General features: G+C 36.0%; 1 protein-coding gene across 2 annotated transcripts in view; it reads right to left on the bottom strand.

The window, feature by feature from the left end:
- The window catches only part of prex2 (phosphatidylinositol-3,4,5-trisphosphate-dependent Rac exchange factor 2), a 512,388-nt gene that overhangs the window by 154,902 nt on the left and 339,257 nt on the right, over window positions 1-18,229 (bottom strand). The window lies entirely within an intron of this gene.

The raw sequence follows: 18,229 nt of genomic DNA, 5'->3' as shown, positions 1-18,229 counted from the left end.
GGTTAGTCAGCAATTCTAAACTGGCCCTGTGTGCATGTGGCTATGGAGGTGAACTTGTCCAGGGCTGGTTCCTTCACATGAACCAAAGTTGTTGGGATAGGCTCTGGGACTCACAACCCTGAAATGGATTAAGCCTAGAATGTTTGTTTTATTAAGTACTTGGGATTAGTCAATGTGTGAATGTATGTGACATTGATCATATGCTCAGTTTATGATAAAACATTATCATGAACTTGTTTGTGATCTGACACGAATGAGTTGTAGGGTGTCTTTAAGTAGTAATTTTCTCTGGCAAAATGTATCTTCTAATGTCAGAAATGTAATGGATGACCTGTTCCAATTATACTATATTTGTTGATAGTCTGAAAAGCAGGTAGTCTGCTCTAGTTCATAAAGTAATTGAACTGAAGCACCAGAATCTCATTCAGATTGCATCTAGAGTTTGGTTTACTATACAGTGTCCTGTGCCACATAACATGCTTGTGCCCCATTTAAAAGGTAAGCATTTTAGTAAAACCACTTACCTTATCTGTAAATAAAATAAAGGATCTTTTCACCATCGATATAAATACCGACAGTGTAAAACTAGGTTATCAATGTAACTGTACAATGAATTACCAAGATGCTTCTGAACATCTTACATTATAAAACATACATATACAGGTAAAACACACTTTATGACATTGGGGAGGCTAACAAAGTTGGTATTTGAGACTTCCTCCACATTATTCCAGGAAGACTATCCCAATAAATAATAACAAAGTACAACTATTTTAGGAGAGCCCAACTGTACAAGCTACAGGATGCATAGGAGAAACAAACAGTGTATTGATCGTGACCTGTTCAGAAGTGTAAGTACTACTTTTCAAAGCTGTCACTCTCCATTAATTCATAAAGAAATCTTTCAGTTTTACTGCCTCACTGCTGAAATAGTCAAAACTGATTATGTGGTTTTGAATTTAAGTTTTTTTAAGAAGAGAAACAAACTAAGCTATGTAGGAAATATTCGGCAAAACAGAGCAGAAAATATCAAAATCAAATTATTTGGACTTTATGTACATTTTTCATTTTTACTCAAAATGCTATAATAAGCAATAGGATCATAGACAGGCAGAGTTTATCTCAGCAATATTAGGTATAAACCACGAGACACACACACACATCCATAATAAACGAGTGTCACCACTAACCGCAGTCTTCACATTTAGGATTTGAGAGGAAACACAATGAAAATTCTAGCAGATTGTCCAAATTCCACAAGGAGTGAATTCACATCTCTGAAGCTTTAAGTGGGCAGTGCTAATAAGGAGTCTCTGTATTTAAATTAAATTTAGCTGTTGATTTCTGTACATTTAGAATAGGACAGAAATAAATAAACCCTACTTTAACATAAAAATGCAACTAACATAGGAAATCATTTAAGAATTGAACTAAATATGTTACACCTGAAAAAACTGTTTATGTATTACTCATAGAAATAATGCCTCTGACCAATATACAGAAGCTGGAGCTCTTAAGAGTCACATTAATGGACAGATTTTCAGTGAAATCTACATTTCAAATCCATCACAAAACAAGGCTGATTACCTTGAGTACCTCAATGCCAAGGGAATGGACACAGCAGGGCGCTCAAAGTTTATGAGATCCGCAGAAAACATTTTTGGCGGTCCTGTTATTTTAGCCATGGTGCTCATTGCTGATGCCTACTTGTATGGAATTTCATTAGCACATACTCCTACTTAGACATTATGTAATGGCAATATCAAACTATTCACATACATCGTAGGGCAAGACAACATTTTTACATGCTTCTCAGGAATTCGATTTTGACAAAACAGTTTTTATTATTTTTAGTTGACAAATTAAACAAATTATGTCAACATTACAGTATCATAGAAGTCTAAGTCCTTAGTCCTCTTCTACGAATATAAATGCTACTGTGATTTGAGTGTAAATAAAGCTGTGTAAGAAGATTACATTTTGTCCAAGTAGTCCAATCCCCATTATAAACCTGCAAAAACAGCTCAGAAAATATTTTAGGAGATAAAACTATATGCAGCACTATCTCTTAATCAAGCCAGGGGGAGGGATAGACAGCAGACAGGAAGGTCTGAGCATTCAGACTTTGTTTTTATATGCTCATTTTCCAAGAGGCTGTAAACACAAAGAAAAAAACTGAACTCTGAAAAAAAATCCAAAGAAATACTTAAGAAATTTAATAGCAGGTATTTGCCAACTTTTTAGCCCATTAGGAAATGCAAACATGCTCAAATTACTTTTTAGATCATTATTTTAAAATTACTGAAAAGAGTATTTCACCAAATTTGTATATAAATGATGAAAAATTGGTAAAATTAAAAAATAAAAATTGCGCACATTGGTCTCAAACCTTCGACCATTTGATGATTGAATGTCCAACACGCTAACTTCTTGACCAATGCTGCTTAACTGTCATACTGAAGTAATCTGACAAAACGTCAATAACAATTAATTTTTTTCATTAATTTGACTACATTCAACCGTTTGATCGTCCAACATGCTAACCACTTGACCAACACCGCAAATTCGCATATAGATGTGCAGGCTAAAAGCACTATATATATGCGCATTTGTTAAAAGTATACTATAAGGACATGAGAAATTTAAATTTGATGCAATTAATCTACAGATCCTGGGTCAAAACTGATGAAATACTGCATTGTCACCTGAGATCAGAATACATGCAATGTTTGAAGGAAATTGGTTCTGCAAAAGTGGGTAAAAATGTATTGCAAAATTCCATCCAGACAAACAGAGGGGGCAAGTTCAATAAAATCGTGTTAAAATCTATTTTCGTTTGTCAGTAGGATATATCTTTGTCTCTTCCAGGAGCTGATTAGATTGGTGCTGCATCTTAGTTTTCCCAATAATGAACTGTCCAAATGCAGGTTCAGAGCTTGGCGTTATTAGGAAATGACATGTATAGAATTTCAAACATAAAAACTAAACAATTCTGTAGCAGGGAGACATACTGTTTGTAAAGCATACAGAATGAAATCTGCTTGCAGTAGCTGCAGAATATACTGGGTGATATTATGTGAATTACTCCTTCAAAGTGGCCATTGGTTCCCTTGTATTAAAAGAATTGAAAATTCAAGAACGTAAAGAACAATTCTATATGAGCCCTTCTTTTGCAAAGTTTCAGAGGAAATCAGAATCTTGCATTTTAAATCTTATCTAAAAAACAGTTTACTGTAGCACAGACAATTGTTCACGTTACAGGCAGAGGATTGATGTCAGTGTTTCACAAAGTACAGTAAGAAAACAAAATATGAGAAGAGATGCAGCATTTTCTCCTAACTCCACAATTTAATTGCATTCTAAAATACAATAATATCTAATTTTACGGTAAACATAAATATAAATATATCAATCATTGTCAATGAACACTACATACTTGGGAGGTGACAAATGTACAACATTATAATCAATATGAACATATGTGTAGTTGACTACAGGATTAAAACACTTGAAAGACTTTTACTAGTACATACTGTATGTGTAACCCTGGCTCCAGATGAAAATAGTAAAGGGGCATTGAAAATACTGCACAGGTAAAGTCACAAATGTCCAACAAGTAATAATATACTCGACAGCGTTAGTTTAGAAGGCTTGACGTTAGTTTGAGGGGGGCTTAGCCTGGCTAAATACCCTACTGGAGCCAGGGCTGTGTATGTCCCACTGAAAAATAAAAAGTAAGATGCACAAACATCACTAAATAAGGCCATTGTATATCCTGTCTCTGTGTTATCAGAAGTATAAATTTAGATTATTTAAGCGATTAAACATAGGATATAATATAAATCTTAATCATTTTTAATACTAAGTTTTTTTTTTATTAAAAATGGATTTAATTAGCACATCTACAATTAATGGACACAAATGAGGCATTCCTGTTGTGTGAAAATTCACATATTTTTGAATAAAATAAAATGTGAGATAAATCTTAGGACAGAGCTATTGAAAGAGTGCAACAGTACTCATCAAAACGTGTAAAGCTGGTGTGGCAGATGGTGGAGATGTTATCTGAACAGCTCGCATCATAATGTGAATTTCCAGAGGGGTGAAATATTACCCTCTCAAAGCAAATAGGCAGGTTTTCTGAGACTATGTTTTCTTGTAGCTGTTGCAATACAAAACTTAGAACAGCACTGTTAACACTATTTGCACTGTAAATAATGGCAAAGTACGATATTAAACAGAAAAAGTTAATTCTACTACAGAAATGAATAGAAATTTAAAAAGCAGCTTATTTAATTAGGGTAAGATAACAAGGTAACTGAGTGTATGTGCCCTGAAATGCACTTTTACTTCAGCCTGAGAGAGATTCTGCCTTACACCACATGTTGTCAAGATAAGCTCCGACCCCTTGTGATTCTGAATCAGAGAAAGAAGGTATTAAAATGGATGTGTGAATAATGATATTTTATTAGAAATTATGTAAGCCAGGCTAAATTTTCTGAAATTGATGATTATCAGCTACTGCATATTCTTTTGTTGCATTATGCTACAATCTGCAGAATTCCTACATTACATTGTTGGATTACTAGCTTGTTTTCATTCGGTGCAGAGTTAACATCTGCTTCCATTGTTTCCATGGGCTTCCTGCCTGGATTCTAGCTTTTTCTAACAAATCATTACATTAGTTGGTGACTCTAATCTTTTTCACTGTACGTTTGGCTCCTGTGATGTACTGTCATCTCGTAAAAAATGGCCTCCTTCCTTAAGCCGTGTTAAAACTCTGTGTCAGCGTGAGAGTTTTAAATATAAAAAGAGTGCCCCTCAGGCTTTGTTGGTGTGGGTGCATGCCGCGGCAGAACTGTGCAGCTGCAGGGTGTTCGATGGGGAGACTAGATGATTGCTTTTTAACATGCAGGTGCAACTGGCTCAGCTGTTGTTCGCTGATACTCTGTAGGTTGTTAAGCAAAGCTCTTGCACCAACAAAATATAAAGAGCTGCAGGATGACTGGGACCAAGTAGAAAAATTGAAGAAAGTCTGATTGGTGTAACAAGAGGATGCACTTGAATGGGAGTCAGTGAGAAAGGATGCAGTGGGGGGAATACTGGAGAGGACTGGAATGAGAGACACTCCAGGGACCGACCAGATCGCTCCCACTGAACAATCAAGAGCAGGAGCAATCGAATACTGCCAGTGATCCTACAGACGCCAACAGAAGTGGCAGGATGATGGAGGAGTCAGGCTCAGTGCATCTTGCCACACACCAATGGGGACCACATTCGCCAATGTCTTTACCTCATTGAGGGCACGTGGTAGATGGGTAAGTGGGTTGAGATGACAGAGTGGGCAGCACTGCAAAGGAGATAAGAGCTGCTTCTGATTGATTTTATCATTGGTTTTCTCACATTATTTATTACTTCTGTTTATTGTATTTTAACTTCTTCACTGAACACTAGATTTTATCGGAATACATATTTGAATTGCACTGCACTTATTTTTTGGGACACTAATGGAATAAATTGCATCTGATGCACCAGTCATGTTGTTGTGTGTCCTTATTGCACTAGTCTATCTCGGTGATGACTACTGATGTCTTGAGTACAGGAAGTTGCCATGCTGTGGGCAACCAGGGGCACCACACACATGACTTTTAGACTGAGCTCAAGCTCTTCATGGCCCACATCAGAATAAGGTATCCATCCATTTTCTGAAGTCACAATTTTCATTAAAGTACTTTGATGAAACACACACATTTACTCACATTGTATATCTACAGAACGATGGAAGGAAACTAGAGTACATGGAGAAAATTCATACGAGTAAGAAAAAAACATGCAAACTTTACACAGACAGCCACTGACATGGGAATAAAGACAAGGTCTCTGCTCTAAAGTGCTGACCTCTGTAGAAAGCAAGCTGAGAAGAGGAGTAAATTTCTCATTTATGTTCTTGTTTATGGTATAAAAAAAGGAAAGAAATGTTAAATGTATTATTACTACTGCAGCAGAACTACAGTAGAAGCAATGTTTACTTGATAAAGTCCTCTTGTTAAACATTGAAAAGCATCTCTCTAACTTTCTATTTTTAATGGTAGAGTTAATATGTTAGAAAAACAGCCACAAATATTTTATAATGATGGAAAGATATTGTCTACATAAGAAAGTAGAAACCCTTGATATTAATAAATTACAGTTTCATCATTTTTTTTTCCATAAATCCACTTTGGGGGAAACACCAGATGGTAAGACCAGATACAAGTCAGCATACTTTTCATGCACTTCCTGCTTCTCTACCATTACAGGTCAGTGAATAGCACCATTCTTGCCAAGAAGAAAGGAAAGAAAGACAACATGTTGACCAGATGCTGATCTGTTACAGCGTCCTCTGTGGTACACAAATCCACAGACAGAAAAGAAAGCAAACAGAACACGGCTGGCACATGCAGGGTAATACAGTAGTAATATAATCAACACATAATGTGGAAGTCTCTGTATGATTTATATTATTTATGGTTATGATCTAAATAAAAAAAAACAATAACAGAAATGAAATATGAAAACAGTAACAGACTGGTTTGTTGACAAGTATTTTCTTTTATGTCTGTAAAGCCACCGTGGAGTCTGTGCTTTTCAGTCCAGTAGGTTTAGGTGTCAAAATACTGACTGAAGAGATATAGTTTATAGCTAAGATATATAATCTTCACCATTATTTATTAGAGGTAAGACAGAAAAATCAATGTAGTGAAGTATTGCAAAATTATATATATATATACAGTATATATATATGGAAGCGAAGGTCTGTGATACAGTTTGCATATTAGCCGCTGGAGATCCACAAAGGGAGAAAATGAATCACGTATCATAAAGTAGTTTTTAATCCTGAGCTTACAGCACCTACCAGGAGCCTTCATCAGAGGATAATGCTTAGACATACAAGAATCAAAGGCAATATATAGCAAAATTAGGTGGGGGGAGCTGGGTCAGGAGGGGGGTATTGGTCATAACGTTTTATTTATTATGAATATGATCTTCTTAAGTTTGCATATGCTGGGTTTATGACCAAATGTCTGTTAATGGTGTTTTTGTCTGATAGCCAAGATTCAGCCAGCTCTCTGGCACTTTTAGCACTGGCCTTAAATCTTACTTGTACATTGTCCCAGTTAAATGTATGTCCTGTTGATTTTGTATGTGTATAGATCTGTGATAGTGAGTCCTTCCTTCTAACAGCGTTGCGATGTTCCTGTATACGTGTTGTGATTCTTTTTGATGTTTGTCCTATGTATACCGCTGGGCAAGAACTGCATGGAATGCTATAAACTGCGTTTCGTTTTTCTGCTGCCGATTTCTTGTTTTTAGCATTGAAAAGGACTGTGTGCAGATTGTTTGCAGGCTTCTGCGCTATTATGATGCCTGATTTGGCCAGGATGGGTGCTGCACCTTCTGACACCTGTATCTTTAGATACTGTATAACACACACTAGCATTTTTCTGGGAGCCAACTAAAAAGTGTCAAATACAAAAAAAAAAGGAAGAAAAAGACACTCACTGACTTTGTCAGGATCTCATTAGTATAGGTATGGGTTCACTGTGTTTAAGTTTTTTTTTTTATAGTTTCACTGTAGTTATTTTTATAATTACTTATATGAACATGTCCTGATTTCCTCTGTTTAATTTACTGATTTATTAGTGTCCTTTTTGTTGTTTCAGATTGCTATTTCTTTACATGAACACCACTGTGTTGCCGATAGCAATGGTATCGTTATTAAACCACCAGAGCCCAAAGCCTAATTGCAGCATGTTGTCTATAACATTTATAAATAAAATAAGGCTATGTTCATGCTGTAGCTCAGTCCCTGTTTTTCACTCATATGTGACAGAGATCTGTTTTTCAGTTAAGTTTAATTAACAGAACATAAAGCAGCACACATTTCAGAAAGGATTTGCACTACTTTCATAATCACTGTTTTGTATCCACAAGTTCCATATCTCACCCCCCACCAGTGGCTCTTCTCTCATTTTCACAGGTTTCTATATATAGATATGGCAGTGATAACTACACCCAGAGCAGCAGCTATGATCTGTCTACAATCTGTCAATGCCATAATGATTTGACAAATTTGCAAATGTCTTACATTGAAAAAATATAATGTGCAGGCCAGTTTCTGTTTCTTAGGTCACAAAAGACAATTTCCCCTTGGAGATTAATAAAGTATATCAAATCAAATCTTCCTTTACTTTATGCATGCAGAGCACATTCAGGAAAGATATCTGTAGACACTCGTATCAGATTTAGATCAGTCAAAAAATAATCTGAATTGTTTAAAAAAATTCAGACATGAGGAAAAAATGTCACTTTCATCTGTGGTTTCAACTAATTATATATCATTTTTATATCTCAATCATCAATATGCTGAGGAAAATAAAAGGGTTTTTAAATACTCTGCACCATAACAAAATACTTTGCTTCTTCTTTCCCATAAAGGTCACATGTAAACATTGCTGCAGATACCACAATACTGCCCATACTTAAGAAGAGAATTTTGGGTTCAGTTTAGGTTTAACAGTGTAAAAATGAAGAAACAGTTTTAAAAAATATATGAATTCTGCCAGCACTGTCATATGAAAATTAAGTACTCACTAAAAACTAGGACCGTCTCTCCCCCCAGGTCTTTTCTTTCCTGCTCAGATAATCTCAAAATGTTCTGCTGCAGTGCTCATATATGAAGGATTCCGATTGTAAATAGCTTGCTTGTATACAACTTGTAAATTTAGCCTGTCAGAAAATTAAAGTTAAAAATACACACACGCAGGTTTGAGCTTTGTTTGCCTAAAGGTAAACTAACATGGAATTAAACATGGCTTTGGTTGTGTATGAAAGTTTAATAATCCATTCACTGTTTAAATATGCAAACTGTGTCATGATTCAGACCAAAAAAACCACGATGCTACTCTTTTAAATTTTACTTATGTGTTGCTCTTCTTTCTTATTTGTCCGTTGCTCACTGTGAGGTGATGATGTCATTAATCCACTGTTTTGGATTTTTGTTTGGTGTCTTCATTCATCAGTAATGGGCATGGCCACATGTTGCTGAGGACATAGTTAGGTGTGTGTGTGTGTGATCTAACCTGTGTCACCAAGATGAATGCTCCAATATTGTCTAATCTGTGTTTGTCAAAAATATTATATGACTTTCCAGTTCCGGTTTTGAATCTAAAATTGCAGTTTTCTTTTTACTTCTATTCTGTCCATTAATTAATTTCATAAGAAGCCCTCATTAACATTCTATCTCACCACTAGAAATATAAAATTAAATTACCAATTTGTTCTTCTTTTGTAAAGGCCAAATCAGTTACGACAAACTACAGGTATATGTTAATTTCAGAAACAGATGTTGCCCTGAGAATTTTAAAAGCTAATCCATATAAATTCAATCTACTGTACATATTTCAATATAAAACATCTTGCTTTAATTACTTTTCTAATAGTCCTCTTACAAACACAAGATCTCATTTAACAAGGAATTATTGAGAACTAAGGTCGGACAATGTACCAATGTGTGCATGTTCTGTACTATAACTGAGTATCCCCAGTCTTAGTATAGAGACCACTGAGATACTTGAAATCTATTTTCACAACTAAAAATATAGTGGAACTAACTGAGAAATGGTTGTTTTTAGAGAAACATTTTAGCTTACAGGGATATGATTTTAAAATGACCTTCAATCAAGTAAAATGAAAAGATGAGCGGCATCTAGATATATAATTCACTAAGGGCACGCAAGACACTGAGCGCAAGCAAGACACTGAGGGCACGCAAGACAGTGAGCGCAAGCAAGATAGAGCCCCGCCCGCCAACTCTAACCCTCCTACCGCATCATGTGATACGCACGACAGAGCCACGCACGCCAACTGTAACCGTCCTCATGAGTCCAGCGTCGCTCTCGAGGCACGCAACAACTCACCAAACACAGCCTCAGTCGCTTTTGTCTGTGCAAAAGTCCCCATGCACCTCTGAGCCACGTTGACTTTACACCGCACGCAAGACAGAGAGCCACGATCGCCAACTCACAGAGCCCTGCCCACCAACTCTGACTAAGGGCAAGCAAGATAGAAAGTGCACGCAAGACAGAGAGCGCAAACAAGACAGAGAGCCATGCCCGCCAACTCATCGAGCCCCGCCCACCAACTCTAAGACCATGGGATACGCACCATAGAGCCCCACCTGCCATCTGTTACCCTACTTCTGCATAGACAGTCGCTCTTGATCAAACAGCAATAATTAGCTAGCAAACAAAGATAACTGGCAGTAACAGTGCAAAATTCACAATTGGTATGCCAGTTTGAAAAGATAAGTTTTAAGAGTAGTTTAAAAATGTGTTATTGAATCGAGCTGATGTATATAAGAGAGAAGAGAATTCCCAAGTTGAGGAGCACTATGAGAGACGCTTGAGCTCCCATAGCACAGAGTTTGATGTTTGGTACAGAAAGTCGAGCTGCAGATGAGCATCGGAGTGAGCGAGAGGAGTGTCAGCCTGTAGGAGATCAGTGAGGTTGTGGAGCGCTTTAAATGTTAAGAGCAGTATTTAGTATTGTATTCTGTAGTTAACAGGGAGCCAGTGAAGTTGAGAGAGAATAGGTGTAATATGTTCAGTGGATTTAGAACAGTAGGTTATTATCCTGGCAGCAGAATTTTAAATAAATTGTAAGCGATGGATACGTTTTTGTGGGATCACAGATAGAATACCATTACAGTAATCTATTCGTGAGGTGACTCGGGCATTAACCAATACTTTACTACTGTGTTGTGTAAGAACAGGACGAAGTCTAGAAATGTTTCGGAGATGGAAGAAAGCAGTTCGAGAAATGTTACTTAAACGGGGGGAATTATTTAATAACAATGATAATAATTATTATTATTATTTAATAATTGCCATTATTAGTGTATAAATGGACATAAATAATTGTATGTAAATGATTCGCCAAAATCTGTTGTATGTAAATGATACTGTTTAAAACGTTATTGTTTTTTATCCGAAAACCCGGTTTCCACGTCTACCTGTATTAGCTTAAATGGTACATTTACCACTTGCAATAGGGCGGACGCGCTGACTTATCGTGTCGACTGGGCAACACAGTGAACGCGGCGTCTATCTATATGTCTATGTTTTCCCTAGCCTGCTACAGGAAGGTACTCTCTCGACCATTGGCATTGGTTTCACTCCTTGCTATTTTCATTATACTACGATGGTGGTTTCCTAAGCCTTTGTTATACTGAATTCCTTTCTCACCATTTTCCGTTCCTATTCTTACACTGCTGTATGCTACGGCAGGCTTCGGCTAGTTTTATTTAAAAATTTAATTAAGTTATTATAATAAAACTTAAAAAACACAAAGTATTATCATATTGTGACCCATGTATTGCGAAAAAATTGTGCTGCTGTGCCTCAGGAAATTTTCACTCCTATTATTCATTGACTGCAGGTAAATCTGTAGTTGAAGTCACCTTTGGCTGTTATGTTTACAATTAAGCAGAGAGTGACAGAGAGAAGCCAAAGAATTGTTGTGTGCTGCTTTGTAACTGCAGCCGTGGTATGGGAAACACTTGATAGGTAAGAGTTTCCCATGAATAAAAGCTCTTTTTTATTAGCAACCTGTGCCCAAGCCTGTCTGTGTCAGATGTTTGGAGAGCTGCAGTGCCCCCTAGTGGCCACAATGTACTTTTATACACATTAATAATACAGTAATCCCTCCTCGATCGCGGGGGTTGCGTTCCAGAACCCCCCGCGATAGGTGAAAATCGGCGAAGTAGAAACCATGTTTGTATGGTTATTTTTATATATTTTAAGCCCTTATAAACTCTCCCACACTGTTAACATTATTAGAGCCCTCTAGACATGAAATAACACCCTTTAGTCAAAAGTTTAAACTGTGCTCCATGACAAGACAGAGATGGCAGTTCTTTCTCACATTTAAAAGAATGCAAACATATCTTCTCTTCAAAGGAGCGCCGTCAGGAGCAGAGAATGTCAGAGAGAGAGAGAGTGACAGAAAAGCAAACAATCAACAAATCAATACGTGCTGTTGGGCTTTTAAGTATGCGCACCGCGATAAAGCAGCTGCAAAGAAGGGAGCAATGTGAAGGTAGTCTTTCAACATTTTATAGAGTAACGTTCGTATCTTCTAGGCAAACAGCCTCTGCGCACACCCCCTCCGTCAGGCGCAGAGCATGTCAGAGAGAGTGAGAAAGACCGAGAAAAGCAAACAATCCGCTTGGGAAGCACATCGTATATCATTGAGGAGTTTTAGTTAATACGTAATACATGCTCTGATTGGGTAGCTTCTAAGCCATCCGCAAATAGCGTCCCTTATATGAAATCAACTGGGCAAACAAACTGAGGAAGCATGTACTTTAAATTAAGAGACCCATTGTCCGCAGAAATCCGTGATATACAGTACAGGCCAAATGTTTGGACACACCTCCTCATTCAATGTGTTTTCTTTATTTTCATGACCATTTACATTGGTAGATTCTCAGTGAAGGCATCAAAACTATGAATGAACACATGTGGAGTTATGTACTTGACAAAAAAAGGTGAAATAACTGAAAACATGACTACCTGTTGAAGCTCATCGAGAGAATGCCAAGAGTGTGCAAAGCAGTAATCAGAGCAAAGGGTGGCTATTTTGAAGAAACTAGAATATAAAACATGTTTTCAGTTATTTGACCTTTTTTTGTTAAGTAGATAACTCCACATGTGTTCATTCATAGTTTTGATGCCTTCAGTGAGAATCTACCAATGTAAATGGTCATGAAAATAAAGAAAACACATTGAATGAGGAGGTATGTCCAAACTTTTGGCCTGTACTGTATATTTATATATGCTTACATTTAAAATCCGCGATGAAATGAAGCCGCGAATGTCGAAGTGCGATATAGCGAGGGATCATTGTATAAGTAAGAATTTTACTATAATCTGTAAACGTGACAATAGATTCAAACCTAAAACTTGTATCTTATTATTTTTCATGATGAAACACATACTAGTGGGGTTTCAACTGAAGTGGATAATTAGATGGTAATCTGGGATTTCAGAGGATGAATGAAGAGTCTCTTTCGCCACAAAAACATAATCACCATTTAGCGGATGATTTTAACTTGATGTTTTGTCTAATTATACAATTTTGGATGTTTTGTGTGCAAAAAACCATAGACACATGCAATTACTAAGTAGTGCTGAGTAGGACTTTTAAGGACCTTCAAATATCTACGATGATGCTTTAGACAATATTTCTGAATAGGACGGATGAGTTTGTTGGACTGTATTGGCCTGTTTTCATCACAATTTTTTAACGCTCTAATAACTTGTAGTGGTCTGGGATGGAAATAGGATCATAAGCAAGATTCTTGACTGTTGCTGAGCTCTTGAATCTTCATCTATTTGCAGGTGAGTGGGTGGCCAGATAAATACCAATCAGTCAGTACTTATATTAAACCGTCATGGGGGACATGGTTAGTAGCATGGGAGTTTGGTTGCTCAATTTATAGTCTAATTGAAATATTATTTAGGAAACATACTCAAATAATGGTTGCAATTCCTTCTTGCTGCTACTTCTCTCTGTACCCAACATATTCTGGAAAGCTGCTGAAACATTAAAAATATTCTGCTTGGCCATTAGGTCTACCTTGGTATTGAGTTTCTTTCTGAATGCTTACATCTGAAAATGGCCTTATCATACAGTTCATTAGTGTTTCTTATATAGTGTCAGAAATACCTAAATTATTTTTCCAGTGCAAGCGGCATACTTTTTATATGAGAATAAATACAAGGTACAATTATTTGTAAGTACAGCGAAAATAACACATAAATGTCTGTAAGGATTTTTAAAGAAAATATGAGAATGACATATTGATTATTTATAACTGCATTGCACACTGGATGCCCGCAGAAATGGTTTTGTCTTGCACTGCACTGACACTATCATGGATCGGCAAATAAAAAAAATACTGAATCTGCCTAGGTGCAAGTCTGCATATAATAAAACTGCTCCAAAAATTAATACATACAGTAATTTTCACACAATACAGTAATAAATACATGTGAACACATAATTTTAATGTTAATGCTGAAAAAAATCCTAAAATCCGGTTTTTGCTTTCACATTTTGGGGTATTGAGTCTTGTTTGATGGAAGGAAAGAATAAATTTAAATGATTTTAGCATAAGCCTACAACATAACAAAATGAGTAAAAAGTGAAAGGGTCTGAATACTTTCTGAATCTACTGTAATATCTGTAATATAGTCCTGAAGAAAACGAAATTGCACTGAAATTTTACACATATTAAAAATCTATTTTTCTTTTTAAGATAACCCAAGTATCAAAGCTTTCAGGATGCGAGGTCGGAAATATCTGATTTAACACTGTATAAAAAATTGAAAAATGTATTTGTATCAGATGAAAACACAGCTCTTAAATCAGAAGATTGTTTCTTAGGTTGCAAATGACATTTAGGAGGACGGTTAAAATCAAGGTATAAAATGCAGATAGTTATTTAGAAAGCAGATCAAAAAGCATTAAAGATTAAGATACTTGGCAATGTACACATTGAAACCACATGGTAAAATGAACTCCCTCCAAGTTCATTTAACGCTAACTCAGTTTGATGAATGGCAATATTCACAGAAAGGATTTTCACAGACAAAAGCAAATCTATTTCTTTTGAGGACAATGAAAAACTGTGAAAATTCCCATATGTCTGCTGTGTTGAAAGCAAATGTGCAGCCTCAGAGAAGTGTCTGGACTTTAGGGAAAAAAAAACAAGCAGTCTATGTGCCCACACAAGACGCCAGGATGCAGTACTAGCAAACTTGAAAAGTCTGAAGGTCAGCAGTCTCAAAGGGTGGTATACTTGCTAATGAAGCCTTTAGTGTGAAAGTTTTACCATGAACCAAGCAGAATGTAACAACCTTTAAAAGCTATCCACGAAAGAAAAGACTCCAAGTTTGAACTTTGATTCTGAGCTGGCTACTAATAAGAGAACCTAGTATAGCATAAATTGTACCTTAACAATGTGAATCACACAGGAAGCGAAAATGTAACTATGGATTAAAAACTTCATGGTCACCTGTTGCATCATTTTGTGAAACAAAACACATCAGTTTATTTATCTGCTACACCCGATACCCTAAATTGAAAGATAGGTAAAATAAATGAAGGAATAACTACCTGAAAAAATATTTGAAACTTCTATCCATGATGAAAGACAGTAATCAATAACCAATGTGCTGTTTCTCAAGACATACAAAAAGAAACAAAGGCCCCAAAATAGCTTATTCAGCAGAATAACCAAGACTGTGAAAAATTAATGGATATGTTTAAAGTTAACACATTGCAACCATCTGCCTCACAGAAACCAGAACACAACTGTTGAAGTCATGTGTTCTACAGTTTGAAACATATGATACAAACAAAAATGATTGTCTATTCATATTGCTGCTGGACTGGCCTAATGTCATGTATTAGAAATGCATTACATTTGTCTTGAGGGAGAAGAGTAGGCATGGAGCCCTGGTGTTAGGGAACAATTATCACAATGATAATACCAATCAACTGAATTCAGCTCAGTCTATCAGCACACCTCATAAACTATAAATCTTTTCCTATAATATTTCCATTAACCAAGAGATATTTGATTGAACTGGGTAGCTTGCAGTGTGTATAAATTTAAATGTAGTAGCAACTTAATCTACATATTCATTTTTAAAGTGCCTTTATCCACAGGGTCGCAGATATCTGAGCAGCACTGGATGCAAAGCAGGAGTGAACTGGAGGGGGGTACCAGTGGTCAATTTACTTAAAGGAGAAAGGTATCCCTGAGCTGCAGAACCCTAGCAGAGTCGCATTTCAGCCATGTGTACGTGTGCCTTCTCCTATGGGAACTTCAAATGAAGACACTGAACTTTGTTATAAGAACGAAATTGTGGCATAACTGGTTTTATTTTGTTGGCTTCAATGCCCTTTCAGCAGAAGATTGTGAATATGTGAGAACATATGGCATCAGTTTTACTGCAAAGAATTTAAATTATATTATCATTAATACTATTATTATTAAATGTTTGTAGCTATAATAATAATACCAATTACCATAATAATTAATTAATAACAAACTAATTAAAAGGGAAGTTATGGGACACACTCTGGACCCTCTTTAGGTTGTAGCAAAGACGAAAATGAAACCAAAACTGAGTGCCATTATGAATAATGCTGCACATTCCCTCTCTGACACACTAACACTGAGGACTTTCAGCCAACAAATCATTTAGCAGAAGTGAGTCAAGAAACGCTACTTGGGCTCCTTTATACCAACAGCAACATGCATGTATAATGCCTCACTGGAATTGGGACTGCCAAGTCAGAAGTTTTCTTTGTTTTTAATTTTTTTTTAGCTTTTTAGTCATTCTTGAGTGTGTTTTCAGACCATAGTTGGATGTATATATATTTATTCATCTGTCTATTTATGTATTTATTTATTTAAAGAGCTTCTGTAAAAAGCCAAAAATTCCCCCTGGGAACATTAAAAGTTTTAGCTAAGCTAATCTAATCAACAATATTTGACAATTGACATACAGTACTTCGCTCAGAAATGGTGTAATATAGAAATAATTTATGGTGGGCACTCTAAAATCAATTGGCAGTTCTCTTTGACAACTGCAGAAGAGTAGCTTAGTGAAAAAAACAACATAATGACACACTAGTAATCAAAGGTCAGAAATGGTGTGGATAATTTACTTGAGTCATTGCATATTTCCCAATATAATGAAGTTAGCATTACCTCACAATCATAAGAAGCAAGACGGAAATCCATTTATGGCCAGAATAAAAGACAGGGCAAATAAGCTGCTACATTTTTTTTTGGAAAAATATTGACAGCTTATTTTGAGTATTAAGCTAAATTGATCTTCAAGGTAAAACTATTTAATAGTCTGTAAATTGAGTTCAGTGTGTGTTTGTGCAAGACAGGCAATGAACTTGTGTCGAACGTGGGTACCTGCCTTTCATAAACTGCTCCTCTGACTCCAGAGTGCACGCAACTGGAATACAGTAGTGGGTTGGTGCTGTATTAACTATATATGATGCAGAGCATGAGAAAAGCTTGCAACACAGCCCCCCCATTATTGAGAACACCCCAGCTTCCCTATCAGACTCTGAACTGCCTAATTGTTAACATCAGCAAGGAAGTTTACTTATTGTTCATCTATTACTTTTCAATTACCATAAATTACTAATTGTGAGAGTCAATATGATCTGATATAGCATATGACTCTGAATGTATGCTTTCGATAATACTATACAATTAGATTACAATACGATACAATATGATTCATTTAGATTACTAAAAAAAACATTTTATGGTAATCGTTACACCACTTCTTCTTCTATTGTTAAATGTTCACAGCACCATCTCTATAAAGGCTCATCACTTTTCTGAGAAGTTCCAATACTAATAAAAGTAACACATAAATGTTACCTAAACAGAATTAAGGGGCTGAGATTGAATTAAATAAAAAGTCTGTTATCACTCAACTGACCTCATTTATCATTTATGTAAGGGCATTTTTGTGCCAAAATCGGGATTCCTTATATTTCTGTGCATGAAAGATTATTCTAAACTAAATTCTGGGCTCTAAATCATATATTCAAGAAAACCAGAAATGGAAGTGAGGTGATTTTTGTTTTTACTTCCATGTACAGGTAAATAGAAATTAGGTAATGGGGTTAAAACTTAGCTCTCAAGTTAAGTTCAGGTTCCCATTCTATGATGTTGAAAACATCAGTAAAAGTTGATTTTAGCATGACGTCTGTGCGTGTGCCTCTGTGGAAACCTGCATTGTATTGTAAAATCTTCTGTTAAGTGATTTCCTGTGGTCTCACAAACTGAAATTTACATGGCAATACTGCATGGACAATTCTATATTTGATCTTTATTTTCAGGCAAGCAGTTTGGTCCTAATTTACATTTTATAGTACCAAAGAGTTTGTGAAAAGCATAATTTAAAGATTCTCTTAACTGTAGTCTACACAAAAATGTATTCAGTATTAATAAGTGATTTGATTACTAAAGGGTCCATCCATTTTAAATTTTGATAAAAGGACAGATTACTTCTGATGTCTAAATCTAGCATAACAGTACATGATAAGACGTCAAACTTAGCAATAAAAAATACTACTTAAT

Source organism: Polypterus senegalus, chromosome 5 (assembly GCF_016835505.1).
Source record: "Polypterus senegalus isolate Bchr_013 chromosome 5, ASM1683550v1, whole genome shotgun sequence".
Taxonomy (NCBI): domain Eukaryota; kingdom Metazoa; phylum Chordata; class Cladistia; order Polypteriformes; family Polypteridae; genus Polypterus; species Polypterus senegalus.
This window is presented reverse-complemented; position numbering and strand designations above follow the sequence as displayed.